This window comes from Tasmannia lanceolata, unplaced genomic scaffold (assembly GCF_043159265.1).
Source record: "Tasmannia lanceolata isolate RefF3 unplaced genomic scaffold, GAP_Taslan_0.1 ptg000001l, whole genome shotgun sequence".
Classification (NCBI taxonomy): Eukaryota; Viridiplantae; Streptophyta; class Magnoliopsida; order Canellales; family Winteraceae; genus Tasmannia; species Tasmannia lanceolata.
The window spans coordinates 198,178-220,267 of NW_027518678.1; the positions used below are offsets into that span (position 1 = coordinate 198,178).

The window sequence follows — 22,090 nt, forward strand, 5'->3', positions numbered from 1 at the left end:
TTTGCGGGGGAAAAAGACAGAAACACAACTCTGCAAGGGTTGGACAGCATCCTATACCTTGCAAGAGCGGATAGAAGAACATGATCTGATGAAAGGTTGGATAAAATCCTAACCCCTATGATGATAGAATTTGATTCTTGAATAAGAGGACTGACTCTCTAGACTAAGAACGGATTCCTATGCTAGTGGACTATCAAACCAAAATAAAACTCACAAGTAATAAGGAAAAAAGAGACCCTGTGCATATTTGGCAAAGGAAAAACACCCAGCCGGGCCGGACAGCTACCTAGCCCTAGGGTGCAACAAATGTGCAACCCAATACCCATAAGGGTAGGGGTATGTTGCCAAGCCGAGTAAGGTGTTCTCCCAAAACTAAACGACGCACAAAGAGGAGGTTTAGCAAGAGAATGAGACTGGGTAAGTCTCTTAGACACAGAGATAGAATAGAGAAAATTGCTAACGAGACTAGGCAAGTCTCCTAGGATGGGCTTGGGCTATTACCTTCATCGCCCTACAAGAAAAGGGCTAAGAAGTCTCTATAGAAAGAAAGAGAAGGGAGAGGGTATTACTGAGACTTCGTAATTCTCCCCTTTACGATGGGCTTGGGCTATCGCCTTCATCGCCCAAGCTTTACGAATCCAAGATCCCATGGGCATCCTATTTTTAAAACTAATCTTTATTCACATTGCTAAACAATTTCCAAAGATATGAATCATATCCTTATGTTAAACTCTCACGTAAAAGTACCTTCATAGATAATTTAAACCACAAAAGAATGACACTATGACAGGAAAATATTGGTATATATATACTTTTTTACTAAACATTCAAAAGGTCTATTGAGCATTACTGACATGGAGGCTCCAAAATGATCATTGAGTCTTTATTTATAATGCAAACAAAGAATCGAATTTCCATAATAGCTTTCTCAAACAGATTATAAGCCTGAGTAAACAGACGTCTAGAATCACACTCAATATATCTAGAATATCTCAAGAAAACTCAATAGAACACAAACATTTGACACCTAGAGGCATTCAATCAAACAAATTATAAGCCTGAGCAAACACATATTTGTCACTTGTTTTCTCAAATCAAAACCGGACAGCATGAAATTGAGGTCATAAAAAAACAAAGCAAGCAAAAATATATGAAAAATAAGAGTACTTAAAGTGAATTGAAGGGAAAGAGTAAAAGAATTACCCGAGATCCGAAGCTTGTAAACCTTACCTCTTGTCTTTCTCAGCACTTTATCTTGTAAAACAATGAAAAATACAACATGAAAGCCTCATTCTCCAGGAGCTGCAGAGAGAACACGAGCTGAACTTTTCTCAAATCAATTGCTCGGCCATTGATTACAAAGGTTATTGAGCCGTTTAAATCCTCTTGTTAGATAAAAAAAAATGACAGAGAAATCACTGAATCCAATAGATCGGAAATAAAAACACCAGCTAGAGTCTAGATCTAGAGTATCTAAGCTTGATATAGGACTTTGGAAAAAAGTAGATCTAGGGTTTGCTTTTTTTTTAAAATGGCACAAAACAAGGTGAATACATGAGGAGTAAGCACAAACAAGAAGAAAGAACACTGGCCGGAGCTCCGGCGATCTCGCCGGAGAAGATAATCGGAGAAGATGATGAAAGGGTTAGAGTTTGACCTGAATTCTCTCTTTTCTCTCTCTCTTTCTCCTTCTCTCCTCTGCTCGGTCCAACAACCCAAACGAAAATCCCCCTTTGCTGGGGTTTCAAAGATGGAAAATTATAGATCTGAAGGTTTCACAACTCTGATCAAAGAAGAACCTGGCTGGAAAATTGCCGGAATCCGATCGGATCTTGGCCGGAGAAGGAAGAGGGATAGATTTAGGGTTTAAAGGTTGAATCTATGGTTTTTGAAACTTGGCAAGGGTTAGATCGAGCTTAGATCTGACGCTGGTAGAGGAGCAAAACAACTGTGAAGTTGATGCCGGCCGGAGCTAGAGTGTTGCCGGAGAAGAAGATGCCGGACGGAGCTCCGATGAGCTCACCGGAGAGGATGACCGGAGAAAATGGGTTTGGGAGATGATCTCAAAGATCTATTGAAAGAGATGGATCTAATGGTGAAGAGGTGAAGGTAGGTGGCGGATGATGGTCGGATCTCCGGTGAAGGAGATCAAAAATCCCTCTCTCTCTCTCTAGCTTTCTTTACTTTCAATTTCTTGGATCTCTCCCTTTAATTTCTAATCAAGGAATCTCTCTTGCTCTTTTGTTTGTCAAATCTCTAACTACTAGTTCAGCTCCCACTCTCTGCAGATTTTTGGGTCATGGAGCTAACTTCAATGGCAGCCAGAAGATGAATTCGACTTTAAAGGTTATGTTGCTGAAAAGAAACTTGGTCAAATTTGACGAAAGCTGACCGGAATCCGGTAAGTTCTCGTCGGAATTAATGGAGTTTTGCTGGAGTTAGGGTTTGACCTTAAAAAAAATGAAGTAGATTTGAGGCTCTAAGGTGTGGATCTTGATCTTTGATGAGGGAGAGATGGAAGAGGAGGTAAATGATAACGGCAAGGAAAGATCACGATCGGAGCTCTGGCGGATTGACCTGAGAAAAACTTGAAAATGCTCAGATCTAGAATTTTGTAAGCTTCAAATGAGGAAAATCAAGGTTCTAGTGAAGATAATCTTGGTGTTCAAGGTACAGGAATGAAGAAGATGACTTTAACAAGGTAAAAACAAGGATTTGATTTGCCGGATTCCGGTGAGTATCGTCGGAGAAGATGAAGAGCCGACGAAAATTCCTTTCTTTTCTCTCTCTCTGTTAAAACAAGAAAATGAGATCTCTTTTTTTTTTTTTGTAAAAAATGAACTTAAATCCTTTTTTATAAGAATTTTTCGAAGTGATATTGGCACTACCACCTGATGAGCGCACGGTTTTACTCGAAAAAGTGATGGGCGCACGCCCGAATCATGTCTTATTCGGCCATACACGTCCTTTCAAGGATAAATTCGCCCCCCTAACCGGATAAATTCAACCCCCTTTCTGGTTTACACTACGGACACCTCTTTGGTTCGTTCGCTAGGCAAACGCACTCGGATTTTGACGAAATTTTACAGGGAGCTAGATGGGATCCTACCCTAGCTTAGGGTGAAATTTGGGATCCTAATTCATTCATTTGATGGGGTTTTGATCAAACATGGGAGGGTTTAGGGCACGGTCAAAATGGGGTGTCTACAGATGCCCCTCTTTGGCAGAGCGTGCTTGTCGCGCGAGTGTCAAAGCTGAACAGACAACACATTTTGACTGGCCCAAAAATGATTGGAGAGAAAGAAGAATGAAGGAGATGATTTTGCGAATATTGGACTTTTGGAAGGATCAGATATCTCAGGGGTTTTAAATGGAAGTGATGCCTCAGGGGTTTTAAATGGAAGAGATGCCTCAGGGGTCCTCATTTGGAAAGGTTGCCTCAGGGGTCTTGAAATGGAAGGGTTGCCTCAGGGGTCTTCATTTGGAAAGATTTTGGTATTTCTCAGATTTCTACGCTCAGGGCGGATGCTTTCAAAGAGAAAAATTGGATCTACGCTTGGAGCGGATGTTTTCAAGAAAAAAATTTGGCTTTACACTCGGGGTGAATGCTCTTCAAGAAAATAGTTCCTACGCTCGGGGCGAATGCTCCCAAAGAAGAAACTTTGGTTCTACGCTCGGGGCGAAATGTTTTCAAGGAAATATTAAATTCTACGCTTGGAGCGAAAGCTTTTAAAGATACAAAATGATTTTACGCTTGGAGCGAATGCTTTCAAAGATACAAAATGATTTTACGCTTGGAGCGAAAACTTTTAAAGATACAAAATGATTTTACGCTTGGAGCGAAAGCTTTTAAAGATACAAAATGATTTTACGCTTGGAGCGAAGACTTTTAAAGATACAAAATGATTTTACGCTTGGAGCGAAAGCTTTTAAAGATACAAAATAATTTTACGCTTGGAGCGAAAGCTTTTAAAGATACAAAATGATTTTACGCTTGGAGCGAATGCTTTTAAAGATACAAAATGATTTTACGCTTGGAGCAAATGCTTTCAGGAAGAATTGATTTTATGCTTGGAGCGAATGCTTTCAACGAGACAAAATTGATTTTACGCTTGGAGCGAACGTTTTCAAGGAAAAACTGGGTTCTACGCTTAGAGCGAATACTTTCAGGAAGAATTTGGATTCTACGCTTGGAGCGAATGATTTCGGGAAGAATTTTGGTTTTACGCTTAGAGCGAATGCTTTTTCAAAATAGACAAATTGATTTTACGCTTAGAGCGAAAGCTTTCAAAGAGAACAATTGATTTTACGCTTCGAGCGAATGCTTTCAGAAAGAATTTGAGTTCTACGCTTGGAGCGAATACTTTCAGGAGACAAGATGATTTTAAGCTTGGAGCGAATGCTTTCTGGGATAATTCGGTTTCTTCACTCGGGGTGAATGCTCTCAGGGATAATATGGTATTTTCACTCGGGGTGGATGCTCTCAGGGAGAATTTTTGGTATTTTCACTCGGGGTGGATGCTCTCAGGGAGAATTTTTGGTATTTTCACTCGGGGTGAATGCTCTCAGGGAGAATTTGGTTTCTTCACTCGGGGTGGATGCTCTTAGGGAGAAAATTTGTTTCTTCACTCGGGGTGGATGCTCTCAGGGAGAAAATTTGTTTCTTCACTCGGGGTGGATGCTCTCAGGGAGAAAAATGGTTCTTCACTCAGGGTGGATGCTCTCAGGGAGAATTTGATTTCTTCACTCAAGGTGAATGCTCTCAGGGAGAATTTGGTAAACAGGAATAGAGGGTCCATGGTAATAAACCACGAAGAGCCTCACGAGAAAGATATTGAGGTGGTTGGTAGGTTAGAAAACTAGGAATCAATGGTCCATAGCCATAAGCTATGAAGAGCCAAGAAGTAATCGAGGGTCCACGGTGACAAGTCGTGAAGAGCCACACAATGAATCTAGGGTTCATGGTAATAAACCATGAAGAGCCAAGCATTGAATCTGGGGTCCATGACAATAAGCCACGAAGAGCCCAGCATACAGAAACAATGGCATATAAAAGATATGAATGGAATGACCATGAATAGTGGGTCCATAATATATCTGAAAGGATATATCACAAAGAGCCACTCAGGAAGCAAGGGTCCATGGTATACCTGAATGTAGACCACGAAGAGCCTTGGAAGGACAAGGATATTGCTGAGAACTGATTGATTTTGAATGATGATTTTTTTTTTTTTAGACTGATCACCTCTTGCCGAGGAAATTGGGAGTACGAGTTCCTTGCTGAGAATTGGACTCAAATAACTTGCAGGGATTTGGATATTGGCCCTTCTTTGACAAGTGAAAAGCATTCTGCTGAGGTTTTGAAGGTTGCGGGAGCAAATTCTAGACTCCTCTGGGAAATTGATTTTCTTTGGAAATTGACTCTTTTAGAAAGAGGGCTCATTTGAAGAGTTCAGAGATTTGGCTTAAAACGTGCTCGTGTCTCTCTTATCTCAACTTGTTGAAAATATTGGCACTGATTGCCTTTGTGCATTCGATATCTTTTATGACGCAAGTCATAAAAGATGCCCCTAGTGTATTGTGATTCCATGACAAGAGTCTTAAGGGAACGGAACCAGGATAGGTAAGGAAATTTGAATTTGCATGGGTTCTTTCTTTGGAATAAAGATAGGATGATGGTTGAGCCAGAAAATTTCTCTTTTCATTGACTATTATTTGAGGTTCACTCTTTCCACCACCTACTGCTTGAAACTTGACATCTTCGCCATGTCTGAAGAGGATATTTTTCGCTTTTCTCTGGTACCTAAACCAGGGTCTATTCTGAGAATTTTTTTTTTTCACTTTGGAAAGTATACACCCATTCTCCCAGTGCCAGACAACTTTGGACCTTGAAAAGAAAATGGATAAGAATGAGGAACAGACTTCCAAGACTCTATCAAAGAAGATGTACATTATTCAAGGGATTTGACTCACTTTTGATTCACCCTTAGACCTGATGTGTATTTTTAAATGGTAAGGCTAGCTGCTCTCAAAATAATTTCGAAAACCATGTCAAGAGGCACTAATTTCCTCCATCAGGATTTCCGTCATGGTTATTTTCCCCCTTCGGATTGCTCAGTTTCAATGCCCCTAGTTTATAAAGGAGTCAAAGTAAATCTCACTGACACTACTTGGATTCCAAAGATCCTGCCTTGTGTAGTGATTGCTTCTTCATCTCTTCAAGTTTCCTCTGGTGGGAGCTCATGATTATTGCATTCCAGGTTTCTGGTCTAACAAACCATTTGCCTCAGCTTTTACCTGAAATTCTCACACTATTCAAACGTCAGAGTTCTTCATAACCGAGGAAACTCCTTCCATGTTTATCAGCCCACTTTTTGTGGGAAGTCTTTGCCTCTGACTGGATTGCCTCTTCAATTTTCAACCCATCAGACCGCTACCCTCACTTTCGCATAAGCCAACCCTTTTGGTTGTTTACTTAGCAAACGCATGACTCTAGGCCGCCCTTTCGGGTTTTAAACCTAGTGGGTCTTCAGACTCTCGTTCTTTTCATTTCTTTCTGTTTTTATTTTTCAATTGCCTTGAACCTTTGCTTGTTTCACCAGAAGAACTTTATAGGTAGGCTCGGGTTCAAAAGGGTTGGATATCGGAAGTTCAAACGATTTGGACCGAATTTGGTCTTGCCAGACTACCTACGTACCCCAAAAATGGAGGATCAGGTCCGCGTAGTTCGCTTTGGGGTTTAACAAAGAATGGTTTAGCTTTTAAGCTTCAAAATTTTGAAAGGGGGATGATTTAGCTTTTATCCCCAAAGGTTTGACCGAACCTGAGTTAATCAAGTTGCCTACGTACCCCTGAAGAGGTGGGGATCAGGTCCGCGTAGTTCGGGTGCATAAAATGCCCCTGGTTTATAATGTAGTTGAAAGAATTGTTTGGTTTTAAAATGTTGGCTCAAAGGGCTCACAAAAGGATTTTTTTTTAAACGTTGGGATTTTGGCTATAAAGGCTCAAACGTCCAATGATGGCCTCCTGGTGTTTTGATGTACAAGCTTTTGAATGTTTAAGGTTCAAGACTTTGAAATTTTTTTTTTTTCGAGAGTCTGGCGGTATTTGCAAGCAAGACTTCAACCACGGTGCTCCACTTAAACTTGTGCGCTTCTCGAATATCTTGAATGCTCAAGATTATATCACTCTCGATAATCTCCAAATGTCGGAGACAATTCTGATATTCAATCTATCTCATAAACTCCATCACTTGGGTCTTTGATTTTTCTAAGGAGTTGTCTAAGGGACACATTCCCTTCTCCTTCTTGTCTTTCTCAGGCTCTTGTTTCTTTTAGATGTGCTCTTTCTTTCTCTTGAATATTTTCTTTCTTTGGATATAAGAACTGTCCCACTCTCTGAATACAATGACTTCAAATCCCACCAAGATTTACAACACAAATGCTCTTCATGGGGATCAAGTCTATGACTTTCTTTTATGAAAGTCATCTCTCAATGTCTTCTCATCAGCTCGACTGGATGTCTGATGCTCATTTCTCGAGCATTTTAGTTTCTGACTTGATGTCTAAAGCGGAAGGAGTCTTGCTTTTCACAACAACAGGGCGTTCACTTGGTTTATCCTTATAGGATCAAGCAAGACTATCTCAAACCCCTATAAACAGGTTTATCAATTCCTCGCTCTCCTTGGGAGATAAAGTTTTGCCAATCCATCTTTCCCGAGTTTCGGATTTCAATACCACTATCAACAGCTTTGATTTCTTCTTTGAGTGGCTATGGTCGACGCTCTCCCTCTCATTTGATCATGTTTCAGATCTCGAGGGGAATTTCGTCTGCATTCTCATCCGAGAAGGGTGTGTTTAATCATTTAAACATTAAATCTAAGAGTGAATCACAAGACATTGAAGATACAAAAGCAAATGCTTTATTGAATTGAAAACTCCAAGTACATTAATGATTCTTGGAATGCCTCTATAGGCTTTACATTTGCTTGACAGAAAATAAAACACTGGCTGTAAATGAGGAAGACTGACAGACACGACACACTTTTTTTTTTTTTATCGACACAATGAGACTTACCAACTTTGAGAGAGAAAAGTTGGTGTACACTCAATGAAAGACAAACCTAACAAAACAGGACATTTCTTCATCAGTAATGCACTGGCACTGAAAGTTTATGGGTAGTACTCCTTCCTCTATGACGTATGACTGGAGAGTCCAATCCTGGTATAGGTTCTGTTGACCTGGCTGGGTAAAATGAAAGGAAACTGGTTCAACAAATGGGTGAAGTCAGTTAGGTCTGACTCCTGTCATGGAAATGACAAACACTAACTTTAGTATGAGGCAATCTCGTTGAATGTTGTACACAAGTTGAAACAAGAGATAATACAAACACATCTCTCCCTTGGGTAAGAACCAACAGCATAACAATTGGAAGAAGGATTATGGTAAGATAAACACATGACTCATCAACAATCACAAAAGATGGCGATCACACTGAAAATGTGTTGGGTAAAAATTGGCAGCATGACGGCCACACAAAGGGACCCCACAAGTCATCTCAAGGGTATATGAATAATCTCTGTAGTATAGAACTCCCAGCAAGGATACTTGCACTCAAATGATGGTGGCAAGATAGGCTCATGAGTGAAAAACAGAATATGGTCATCGGAGGGATGTGAGGGAATGATCATGAATGACGACATTTAGAGATGGGTTGAATTTGCAACCAAAAGATCTAAGGATAGATCGTGACCATAAGAATGATGATTAGAAGCCATCGATCTGATCATAATCTAAAAGAATGAATAGATAAGGATAATTGATTAGATTAGGAATGAAAACCTAACTAAGAGGTAAACCCTAATCTAACAATGAAAAATACGGATCAATTTTAAGACCAATAGATCAAGGAATAGATTATGGATAAAGAACCAATAATCTAATGATAATCCACAGAATGGATAAAATAGAAATGATTGATTAGATTACGAAGGAGAACCTAACTAAGAGGTAAACCCTAATCTAATAATGCACATATAGGATCAATGATACAAGGTATGAACCAGATCTATGATCGAAAGATCAGAACAAAGACCATGGTCATAACGATGACAAATAGAAGTCACTGACCAAATCTAAATCTCAAAGAAAATGACTGATTGGATTAGATAGGAAACATTACAAAGGAGTAAGCCCTAATCTAATAATCAATATATACATATATATCCTAACCAGGGGCACCAGCCCTAAATATAATTTCGCAGAGTCAAGAAGCTTGACTCAAGACAGACATGTGAGTGTACTAGGACTGCGTCTGTAGCCACATAAGGTGAACTACAATAATCTATGGATAGGACATGGCTCCTAAATCTAGGCTCCAACATGTGTAAGCAACACATGTTCGTCCTTATATGAATGCAATATATATATAAGCACATGCAGATCCTAATTGGGTTTTACTAAATCAACAAATATATCCATATACATAATATATGTAAAATGAAAGTAGAGCTCCGGACTCAATATATCAGGTACTATGCATATGATCCATACTTTAAGTATACAACACAAGTACACCGAGTGTTATATACAGTATGCTTCATTGCTCACCGGCTGCTGTAAACACAAGTACACCGAGTGTTTACGACTGCAGCACTGGCGCATAGCTTGGAAATAGATACAACAGCGCCATCTGGATAGTGATATCCCATGAGGCACGCATTATATCTATCCCGTGGAGCCAATAATAAGAAAATCAATAAAAGAAAATAAAGAACAAAATGATGTATGCTGTGCAATGTGTGAATCCCTTGTTTTAAACACCTATCTGGTGCCCCTGGATTCTAAGCGATTAAATTCCCATTTATAATGATTTTAGCTCAAAATTCTTCAAAGTTAGTAACAAATGGCATTTTAACAGAGTTAGGCAATGTCTCGAAAGAGTATCCCCAGCAGAGTCGCCAGCCTGTGGACCCCGATCCGAGAGAGGCGGCGGTGGGACGTGCCCCACGCGCTAACAGTCTCTATGGATCATCCACGTGAATGGAGAGCTCTACCACGGAACTCTCGAAAGAAGAAATGCCTCTCACAGCATGAGTGGCGATACAAAGGGAGATACCTCTCGATTCGGGGACTAGCCCAGATTCGAGGCGTACCTTAAACAAAGAAGAGTCGCCATCCAAGGAAGTGGGCCAAGGATCCCATACTATGCTCTGTTGCAACGGATAACCAGAGATATAAAAGAGGGTCCGTGCCTGGTTACGAATTCGGAAGGTCTGAAGAGCACCTCATCCGCCCAAGTGCAAGCACCTGGTCTCTTATGCCATTTGTTATTGATTTTGAAGAGTTTTGAGCGAAAGTCATAGGAAATGGGAACGAATATCTCCGAGAAGACGTCTATCTAATCATGCATATCTCAGAGATGAATAATAAGCACACATAAAAGAAATGAAAGAAGTGTCGCCTAAGAAATAACTAGGTTATGAGTATCATACCTAATTAGTGTCTGAGTTCTGGTGTGCAAACACATGCATGCTACAGCTAAAGGTATAGGATCTGTACATGAAAGTAAGAGAACACAGCAAAGTACACAACACAATTCAATTCTATACATGACTGGACAAAAATGAGTCCTAACTCTAATACGACCTGACTCGGACCAAGATGGCCGTCCATCCCAGCTGCTCTACGTATCCCGGCCTCGGGAAGAATCGGAGTCAACGTAGTTCGATGCCCTATTCTAACTACGATGTCTAACCATCTAGAACCGCCATCCTAGACTCGATCCACTAGACTCGACTGATTTTTAAAGCTTTTTACACGATAGCTTAAGTTCAGGTGAATTGTAATTTTTAAGACTCTATATGCCTTAACTAATGCAAGTTGATTAGCCTTAAGCTAATGCAGGTGGGCCCTACATCCTATGTGTAACTAGGCTGTGCATCCTAAAGAAAACCATGGGCTGACTATATGCTTTCTAGTCTAGCCATCGGTTCGACTAGATGTCTAACCGATCAACTTGAGGCCTCCTAACTCTAGGGACACTCACACGACTGGACACACCATATCAACAAATCAGGACAGACTCCTAACTCTAAAACACCCTAAATATCTAGGACAGACTCATAACTCTAGAGGAAGATCTTTTTGAAAAAGGTTTGAATATTTTTGTAATTTTGAAAGATGTGAAATGTTTATTTTTAAAGGTTTGGCTGGACCTGGGATTTGGATCCCAAGCTGCACTACGTACCCTGTTGAAAGGGATCAAGCCAACGTAGTTCGGAAACAGATTTTCCTAACTACTCCTAAATGACTCAAGATTTTTGAGATTTTTGGATTTTCAGATGTTTTTGATATTTTTGACACGAGATGACTGAATCCTATCATCATAAGGGGAGGACAGACTCCCGATATCCCGCAAAGGTTGGACAGCATCCTATGCTTTGCGGGGGAAAAAGACAGAAACACAACTCTGCAAGGGTTGGACAGCATCCTATACCTTGCAAGAGCGGATAGAAGAACATGATCTGATGAAAGGTTGGATAAAATCCTAACCCCTATGATGATAGAATTTGATTCTTGAATAAGAGGACTGACTCTCTAGACTAAGAACGGATTCCTATGCTAGTGGACTATCAAACCAAAATAAAACTCACAAGTAATAAGGAAAAAAGAGACCCTGTGCATATTTGGCAAAGGAAAAACACCCAGCCGGGCCGGACAGCTACCTAGCCCTAGGGTGCAACAAATGTGCAACCCAATACCCATAAGGGTAGGGGTATGTTGCCAAGCCGAGTAAGGTGTTCTCCCAAAACTAAACGACGCACAAAGAGGAGGTTTAGCAAGAGAATGAGACTGGGTAAGTCTCTTAGACACAGAGATAGAATAGAGAAAATTGCTAACGAGACTAGGCAAGTCTCCTAGGATGGGCTTGGGCTATTACCTTCATCGCCCTACAAGAAAAGGGCTAAGAAGTCTCTATAGAAAGAAAGAGAAGGGAGAGGGTATTACTGAGACTTCGTAATTCTCCCCTTTACGATGGGCTTGGGCTATCGTCTTCATCGCCCAAGCTTTACGAATCCAAGATCCCATGGGCATCCTATTTTTAAAACTAATCTTTATTCACATTGCTAAACAATTTCCAAAGATATGAATCATATCCTTATGTTAAACTCTCACGTAAAAGTACCTTCATAGATAATTTAAACCACAAAAGAATGACACTATGACAGGAAAATATTGGTATATATATACTTTTTTACTAAACATTCAAAAGGTCTATTGAGCATTACTGACATGGAGGCTCCAAAATGATCATTGAGTCTTTATTTATAATGCAAACAAAGAATCGAATTTCCATAATAGCTTTCTCAAACAGATTATAAGCTTGAGTAAACAGACGTCAAGAATCACACTCAATATATCTAGAATATCTCAAGAAAACTCAATAGAACACAAACATTTGACACCTAGAGGCATTCAATCAAACAAATTATAAGCCTGAGCAAACACATATTTGTCACTTGTTTTCTCAAATCAAAACCGGACAGCATGAAATTGAGGTCATAAAAAAACAAAGCAAGCAAAAATATATGAAAAATAAGAGTACTTAAAGTGAATTGAAGGGAAAGAGTAAAAGAATTACCCGAGATCCGAAGCTTGTAAACCTTACCTCTTGTCTTTCTCAGCACTTTATCTTGTAAAACAATGAAAAATACAACATGAAAGCCTCATTCTCCAGGAGCTGCAGAGAGAACACGAGCTGAACTTTTCTCAAATCAATTGCTCGGCCATTGATTACAAAGGTTATTGAGCCGTTTAAATCCTCTTGTTAGATAAAAAAAAATGACAGAGAAATCACTGAATCCAATAGATCGGAAATAAAAACACCAGCTAGAGTCTAGATCTAGAGTATCTAAGCTTGATATAGGACTTTGGAAAAAAGTAGATCTAGGGTTTGCTTTTTTTTTAAAATGGCACAAAACAAGGTGAATACATGAGGAGTAAGCACAAACAAGAAGAAAGAACACTGGCCGGAGCTCCGGCGATCTCGCCGGAGAAGATAATCGGAGAAGATGATGAAAGGGTTAGAGTTTGACCTGAATTCTCTCTTTTCTCTCTCTCTTTCTCCTTCTCTCCTCTGCTCGGTCCAACAACCCAAACGAAAATCCCCCTTTGCTGGGGTTTCAAAGATGGAAAATTATAGATCTGAAGGTTTCACAACTCTGATCAAAGAAGAACCTGGCTGGAAAATTGCCGGAATCCGATCGGATCTTGGCCGGAGAAGGAAGAGGGATAGATTTAGGGTTTAAAGGTTGAATCTATGGTTTTTGAAACTTGGCAAGGGTTAGATCGAGCTTAGATCTGACGCTGGTAGAGGAGCAAAACAACTGTGAAGTTGATGCCGGCCGGAGCTAGAGTGTTGCCGGAGAAGAAGATGCCGGACGGAGCTCCGATGAGCTCACCGGAGAGGATGACCGGAGAAAATGGGTTTGGGAGATGATCTCAAAGATCTATTGAAAGAGATGGATCTAATGGTGAAGAGGTGAAGGTAGGTGGCGGATGATGGTCGGATCTCCGGTGAAGGAGATCAAAAATCCCTCTCTCTCTCTCTAGCTTTCTTTACTTTCAATTTCTTGGATCTCTCCCTTTAATTTCTAATCAAGGAATCTCTCTTGCTCTTTTGTTTGTCAAATCTCTAACTACTAGTTCAGCTCCCACTCTCTGCAGATTTTTGGGTCATGGAGCTAACTTCAATGGCAGCCAGAAGATGAATTCGACTTTAAAGGTTATGTTGCTGAAAAGAAACTTGGTCAAATTTGACGAAAGCTGACCGGAATCCGGTAAGTTCTCGTCGGAATTAATGGAGTTTTGCTGGAGTTAGGGTTTGACCTTAAAAAAAATGAAGTAGATTTGAGGCTCTAAGGTGTGGATCTTGATCTTTGATGAGGGAGAGATGGAAGAGGAGGTAAATGATAACGGCAAGGAAAGATCACGATCGGAGCTCTGGCGGATTGACCTGAGAAAAACTTGAAAATGCTCAGATCTAGAATTTTGTAAGCTTCAAATGAGGAAAATCAAGGTTCTAGTGAAGATAATCTTGGTGTTCAAGGTACAGGAATGAAGAAGATGACTTTAACAAGGTAAAAACAAGGATTTGATTTGCCGGATTCCGGTGAGTATCGTCGGAGAAGATGAAGAGCCGACGAAAATTCCTTTCTTTTCTCTCTCTCTGTTAAAACAAGAAAATGAGATCTCTTTTTTTTTTTTTGTAAAAAATGAACTTAAATCCTTTTTTATAAGAATTTTTCGAAGTGATATTGGCACTACCACCTGATGAGCGCACGGTTTTACTCGAAAAAGTGATGGGCGCACGCCCGAATCATGTCTTATTCGGCCATACACGTCCTTTCAAGGATAAATTCGCCCCCCTAACCGGATAAATTCAACCCCCTTTCTGGTTTACACTACGGACACCTCTTTGGTTCGTTCGCTAGGCAAACGCACTCGGATTTTGACGAAATTTTACAGGGAGCTAGATGGGATCCTACCCTAGCTTAGGGTGAAATTTGGGATCCTAATTCATTCATTTGATGGGGTTTTGATCAAACATGGGAGGGTTTAGGGCACGGTCAAAATGGGGTGTCTACAGGTAGTTGCTAACTTGATAGCTATTTTCTTGCTAGGAAGGCTTCATACCTTCCTCAAGAATCAAATGAACAGCATAAGCTAAGGTCTTGAAGAACGATACCTGTAAAGGAACACGGATTTCTTGCACTCGAGAGGCAAACAAGCTCAAGCTAACTGCCAACTCCATCCCTTTTCTTTCTTGACCACCAATTTTTGCCTCATCCTGGCCATAGTCATGGGTCCACTCTACTAGTGGGTCCCAAACAAATACCTCCAACAACATCAAGAGGATGTCCTTGTTCTTTCGAAGAACATTAACAACTGCCTCACAGTTTGCTCTGAAGGTACCTTCAATACAAGTCAATCCTAAAGCTATTTCAATTGTCTGCGTAAGGCGGAAGGGGACAATCTCAGGAATCTTTAGTCTCTTCCCTTTATCAAAGCATATGTTGTAATCTATATGGATGACATCACTGGTGCAGAAATCCATCAGAATATTATCCAAATGCCTATCTCCTAAGCCTAGAACATGGCCCACCATTCTCATGGCTGATACACTGCCAGAAAACCTGCAAGAGGAATATCATTTAGATAAAATAGATGCGAGGTGTCCAACACGAAAACCCCTACAAATCTAGAAACGGGCCCATACTAATACGTACATATAAAATTACTGATTAATAATCATAAATTACAATAAAATAAATATGGTATTCATTTAACAAACTAATAAATCTTGGGATTAAGCAACTATAAGTCTTAAAGAAACATGAGATAATCAAATAACAATGCATACATCAATCTAATCTACTTATATGCATTGAGATACCAATAGGATACTGTTAGAATAAGCTTATGTAGCCTAAGGGCATTATAGTCTTTTCATATTCATTTCATAATAAATATATATATATATATATATATATATATGTGTGTGTGTGTGTGTGTTAGGTCAAGGAGGCTAACACACAATATTCATTCTCAAATCTCTCTGTTAACATGGTATCAGAGCCCTAGGGTTTCTCGATGCCCTAGGGACCTCCATTGAAGGCCTCTTGTCTTCCTCCATTGAAGCTCATGCCCATGCCCTAACTTCTTCTTCCATTGAAGCCCATGCCCATGCCCATGCCCTAACTTCTTCTTCTTCTTCTTCTTCTTCTTTTTTCTTTCTTCCTCCATCTTCACTGGTTGCCCCCCCTGCGCCCCCCTGGAAACCCAACTTTCCTTGTTTGCCCTGCGCGCCCCCCTGAAAAACCCTACTCTTCCCTGTTTGCCCCCCCCTGCGCATTCTCCCTTCTTCTTTTGTAACATCTTTCCCCATCTTCTTTGACCTATAAGGATAGTGTTCTTCTCTTTTAGCCGTCGGGTGTTCATGCCCTAAATCTTCTCGTTACGTTTCTCACCTTTTTTGGTCGCGGCTCCGCTTTGTTACATTTTTCTTTACTTCCTACTTGATGACTTAAGCTTTGTCTCTATGTTTCGTTGTAAGTCCACAAGTATGAGGCTTCCTGCTTGTTTTTTCGGGGTCCTTCCGGCGGATGTTTGTGATTTTTCCTTCTGATTGTTTATGTTTCGTGGTGATTTGCTTGCCTATATTTGGCTGCCATTTTCTGTGCTTGTCTGTGATTGTTGTGGTGTGTCTTGTCTGGTCTGCTTCACCCACATCCCATTTGAGTTTTGGTGTTTATTATGGCCTTGCCATCAGCTTCTTCCTCCGGTTCATTTCCGGTGTCGGTGACCTCTATGACATCCATTAAATTGAATGGTGCTAATTACCCTGTCTGGAGTCGTTCTGTTCACCTCTATTTGCTAGGTCAGGGCAAGTTACGTTTCATCATGACGGATCCTCCGGATCCTAAAGATGTTGGGTATGATAAGTGGAGTCAGAAGGATGCCCAGCTTCAGTCTCTTCTCTGTCAAAGTATGGAACCAAAGATTGCGAGCCACATGCTATTTCTGGATACATCACGGGCAGTCTGGTTGCGTGTTGAGACACTCTATTCCAGCAGCAACAATCTCACGCGGATCACTGATGTTTACAGTGACTTCTTTCGTATCTCGCGTGGAGATAAGACTGTTGCTGAGTACTATTCGGATTTTGTTGGTCTTTATGAGCAGATTGATATTTATCATCCCCCATCCGCCGACCTTAAGGTTTTGGCTCAACAGAAGAATGAGCTCCGTACTACTCGGTTTTTTGATGGCTTAGGGCCTGAGTTTGTTCCTCTTCGGCAGCAGATCCTTGGGTTAGGCACGCTCCCATCTTTGGATGAGATCTTTTCTCGCGTTCAACGCGCTCTACGTCTTGATCCGGCTATCTTTGTTGCTGGTGACCAGTCCGCCTTTGCTGCCCAGTCTAGTTCCTTTCGGGGCACTCGTGCTAGGGGTCGTGGTCGCAATCGTCGCGGACAAGGCCGTGGCTTTGGCCGAGATTCAGGGGGAGGCCGTACTTATGGGGGTCGTGGCTCACGTTATTGCAGTCATTGTGACATGGAGGGTCACACTATTGATTTCTGTTACGATCTCCATCCAGAGCTACGTCCCGCTCGAGCCACCCACTTCGCTTCTGAGACACCTGTTGCACCTACTCCTGCTCCCTCAGACACCATGCTCGTCTCTCGGACTGAGTATGAGTCACTTTTGCGCCTACAGGAGAAAGGAAAACAACCGGCTGCTCAACTTGCCACAGAAGGTAGCAACCCATCTTGCTCCCTTAGCCACTCCGCTTCCTGGCTTATTGATTCTGGTGCCTCTCATCATATGACCAGTAACAATACACTTCTTAGTTCCTTTACTTCTTGTGCTCCTACTAAGATGGTCACCTTGGCCAATGGGACTCGATGTCCTATTTTAGGCACTGGGACTGTTACAGCCACATCCCACTTATCCTTATCATCTGTACTCTGTGTTCCTACATTTTTCTGCAATCTTCTTTCTGTTAGTCAGCATACTAATCGCCTTAATTGTTCAGTAACATTCTTTCCGTTTTATTGTGTTTTTCAGAACCTTACGACTGGGAAGACGATTGGCTCGGGGCATGAGACAGATGGCCTATACTACCTGGATGATGCTATCACTCCCACGGCGTTTAGTACCTCAGCAGATTCCTTTATGTGGCACTGTCGGCTCAGTCATCCTTCTCCTGAGCGTCTGCAGTGTTCTTCCGTTGTTTCTGGTGTTATTAGTCATTTTCATTGTGAGTCATGTCAGTATGGAAAACACCATCGTGTTTCCTACCTGTCTCGTTCTGTTAGTCGTGTCAGTAGTCCTTTTGAGTTAGTGCATTCTGATGTTTGGGGTCCATGTCGTACTCCTTCTATGTTTGGTGGGAAGTGCTTTGTTATTTTTGTTGATGATTTTTCCATGATGACCTGGCTTTATATAATAAAGGATCGTTCTGAGGTGTTTTCTACATTTTGTTTATTTTATGCTGAAATTACAAATCAATACTCATGTTCCCTTAAATGTTTACGTACTGATAATGCCCATGAGTATTTTTCTGATTGGCACGGTTTTTAGGAGTTTCTTTCTAGTCGTGGAATTATTCATCAGTCGTATTGTGCCCACACTTCACAACAGAATGGTGTTACCGACGAAAAATACGGTATCTTGTAGATATAGCTCGCACCATTCTGTATCAGATGCATGTTCCCAAATCTTTTTGGGCTGATGCTATGCTTACGGCCTGCTTTCTGGCTAATCGTCTACCATCTTCAGTTCTTAGCAATCGGTCCCCTTTTTCGGTGTTACACCCTTCTGGGGATCCGTTTCCGTTACCTCCCAAGGTGTTTGGGTGTGTTTGCTTTGTTCAGGATCTCACCCCAGGACTTGATAAATTGGCCCCAAGGGCAATCAAGTGTGTTTTCCTGGGTTATTCACGAACCCAGAAGGGTTATCGATGCTACAGTCCTCAGCTTTGCCGCAAATTTATCAGTGCTGATGTCTCATTTTTTGAGGATACTCCCTACTTTCCTGCTTCCTCTTCTTTATCGGTATCTCCTCCTCCGTTGCCATTGCCGGTTTCGGTTCCCAGTTTGCCACCGGATCCGGTTCAGCGTCCCTTCCAGGTATATACTCGCAAGCGTTTTACTACTTCAGTTGAGCCTTTATGCCCTGCCATCTCTTCTCAGCAAGTGGGTCCTTTACCCTCATCCTCTGATGATGCTACTCAGGTTGATGAATCTTTTGATGCCCCCATTGCGAACCGTACTCGTTCTCGTACCACTCATCACATTATTTCTGATGCGGTAAGTTATGCTCGGTTATCTCCTTCGTATACCACATTTATATCATCTTTGTCATCGGTTTCTATACCCCGCTCTGCTCAAGAGGCTATGCTTGATTCGGGATGGCGAGCAGCTATGGAAGCTGAGATGAATGCTTTAGCCAAAAACCAGACATGGCAGTTGGCTTCCCTTCCTCCAGGTGCTCAGGTAGTCGGATGTAAGTGGGTGTTCACCATCAAATACCTACCTGATGGCTCTGTTGAGAGGTTAAAAGCCCGTCTTGTTGCCAAGGGCTTTACTCAGACTTATGGGATTGATTATGTTGAGACATTCTCTCCAGTGGCAAAGATTCCATCCATCCGTGTATTGATTTCTTTGGCCGTGAATCAGTCTTGGCCACTATATCAGGTTGATATCAAGAATGCGTTCCTCCATGGTGATTTGTAGGAGGAGGTGTATATGGAGCAACCACCAGGGTTTGTTGCTCAGGGGGAGTTACAGCATACCGTCTATAAGCTTAGGGACCAGGGGTCTCCTTTACAAGAAGTAGGGACCAGGGGTCCCCTTTACAATATATCGAGTAAGTTCTATATGATTATACCCCAAACCACAAAAAACCAAAAAACTTTGATTCGTTCCACTTCCTTCCCGGCATCAGAAAAAGCACCAAGGTAATTGATTGACTCCCTTCCAGAAAGTTTAAACTTTTCACAAGACTTACCTTTTAGTGTGAGCATTTTCCTAGCTCCAAAAGTAGCTGCTCAACCTCGCATGCAAAAGTCTCCACATCCGGAATCTTTTCCCCGGCGTCCTTTTTCCGACTAAGCATAGCTAGGGTTGTTCATTCGGTTTTAACCGAACCGAAGTAGCCGAAATTAACCGAACCGAAATATTTCGGTTACATAAAAATAATAACCGAAACCGTAACCGAATGTATTGATACCCAAATTAAACCGAAACCGAAATATGATTTCGATTGTTCGGTTAGTGCGATTATAACAGAAAAGGAAAGCACAAATAACCCTCAACCAGTCAAAAAAAAAAAAAATAAAAACATAAACCATTAAAAAAAATCAAACCCTAAAATAATAACCTCGACTCGGAACTCGGAAGAACAAAGTCACAAAGAGGGTCACCAAGTCTTGATTCCTTCTCGGAGTTGAGAGATTAGAGATGGCGAGATCTAGCTAAGCCGAGAATCGCGGTGGCCGGTGAGTCGTTGACGCGATCTTCTTTGTCTCTGCTCAAAACCCTAAGGCCTAAACCCAAAAGAGTCTTCAAGACCATCGAAACTCGAAAGAAAAATGAGAGAGCAGCCAAGGGCCCGAGGGTTTAGTGACTTTAGTCGATTAAAGTGATATATATTCACCTAATATTTTTTACTCGGGACAGCCCCTGCCCAGTGATTATGCTTTATTGAGTGAGTTGGGGCTGTCCCAAGTATAGTTACCAGGGTGGGAAACGAATTCGGGAAACGAAACGTGAAACGGAAACGGGAAACGCATGAAAAAAAAATACAAGGGAAACGAGAAATGAGGAACGATAGACAATCGTACGAGAAATTTCTTAGGAAATGATGTGTTTTTTCCAAAATGATTTTCGTAAGTTCCACACATTTTTCCTACACATTTCATATGCACTTTCTACGAGTGTTGCATACGTTTATCACGCGTTTTAACATTATTTACATAAGTTTTTCCTATGTTTCCCATGTGTTTCAGAAACATATCTCCAATTTTGTATCATATTTTGGAAACGTTTCCGAAACGTGTTTCCCTCATTTTAGGGGAAAGGAGTTTCCCAACTGGGAGAAACATGTTTTATGGGAAACAGGTTTCCCACCCACCCAAGGAGTTTCCGGTAACTATGGTCCCAAGTAAAAAAAAGAGGGTGAATATATCATGTAACAACAAAATTTGGGTGTTGATAATTCCAAAAGAGAAAATCGAAACCAAAAACCTACGTTTAATTACGACTACTCTCTCTGCACTACAAGGTGTTGGCCCGGGGAAGAAGGAGGGTATATATTATTTCCCTTTATATAGTAGCTTCTCCTGCCAGTGCCTCGAAAAAGTCTATGGTTTGGATAAATACGCGCTGGCATTTGACACGTGGCAAGAATCGCCGCGATTTGGCAGCGTGTAAATGGGCATTATTTTGCTATTGTTCCGCATCGTAACGCGTGTAGGTATGCATGTCTTCCTACCACTTTCTTCCAACTTAAATTTTACCACACTAGTTCTAATATTGGCACACCGCCTTGGACACAATTTGGTTTTCGAGTAAACCGAATTTATTTTTGACAGAAATGTAACCGAAATTTTAGTGAATCAAAACCCGAAACCGAAACGAATAGCTAAACAACCGAACCGAAATAACTGACAAAATTCGGTTCGGTCGGTTATTTCGGTTAAAACCGACGAAGGAACATCCCTAAGCATAGCTTCCGACGACCTCTTAACCCCTGACGCCCTATCTTTTTCCCAACGAAGAAGTCTCTCTTTCTTTTCGTCTTCCAGAGACTTGACGAAGAATGGATGCTTGTGCATCGGCGAGTGGGATTCTTTTACATTATATGTTCTGGTTAGGTTATGAAAAGTCTCCGGTCGGTTGTTGGCTGCCTCCTTAAAGAGTTTCCATTGCCTCTTCAGAAAAATTTTAATCTTTTCTCGTGGTATTGGTAATATTATTATATACCATGGCACGCATTTTACTTAAGGCTTCTTCCACTTCCAACACATCCAAGGGACGCTTCCTAGTTTGTTTAGGGAATGATGACCCACTCGGATTCTCCATTTCCGCCTATTCTAATTTTTTCTTTTTTTTCTTCTTCTCTTTTTTTCTCTTTTATTTTTACTAAGAAATGAACTTGTGTTTTGTTGAAGAGTGTAAGGGCATTTGGGTCATTACGTGTATAAGTGAGGGGTATTGTAGTCTTTATACTATGTTGCCCTCTTTTGGGCTCTATATATACATCATTACATGGGAGAGCTCATTAGTGGAGAATCTCACCATCTTCTCCCCCACTCTTCTTCTTCTTCCTCTCTTCTCTTATCCATTTTCCATTCTAACATGGTATCAGAGCAAGATCCTTTGGGAAGAAAGAAGAAGAAGAGTTTCAAGTTTCCATCTTCATCTATCTCGTCTCTCTCGCTGTCATCTCTTCCTCGTCTAGTCTTGTCTTACGCCAAACCCTAAACCATTCTCATCTCCTCTCATTTGTCGTAAAACCCAAA

At 41.2% G+C, this 22,090-nt stretch overlaps 1 pseudogene; it reads right to left on the reverse strand.

Moving 5' to 3' along the window:
* The window catches only part of LOC143874164 (uncharacterized), a 51,590-nt pseudogene that overhangs the window by 12,928 nt on the left and 16,572 nt on the right, over positions 1–22,090 (reverse strand).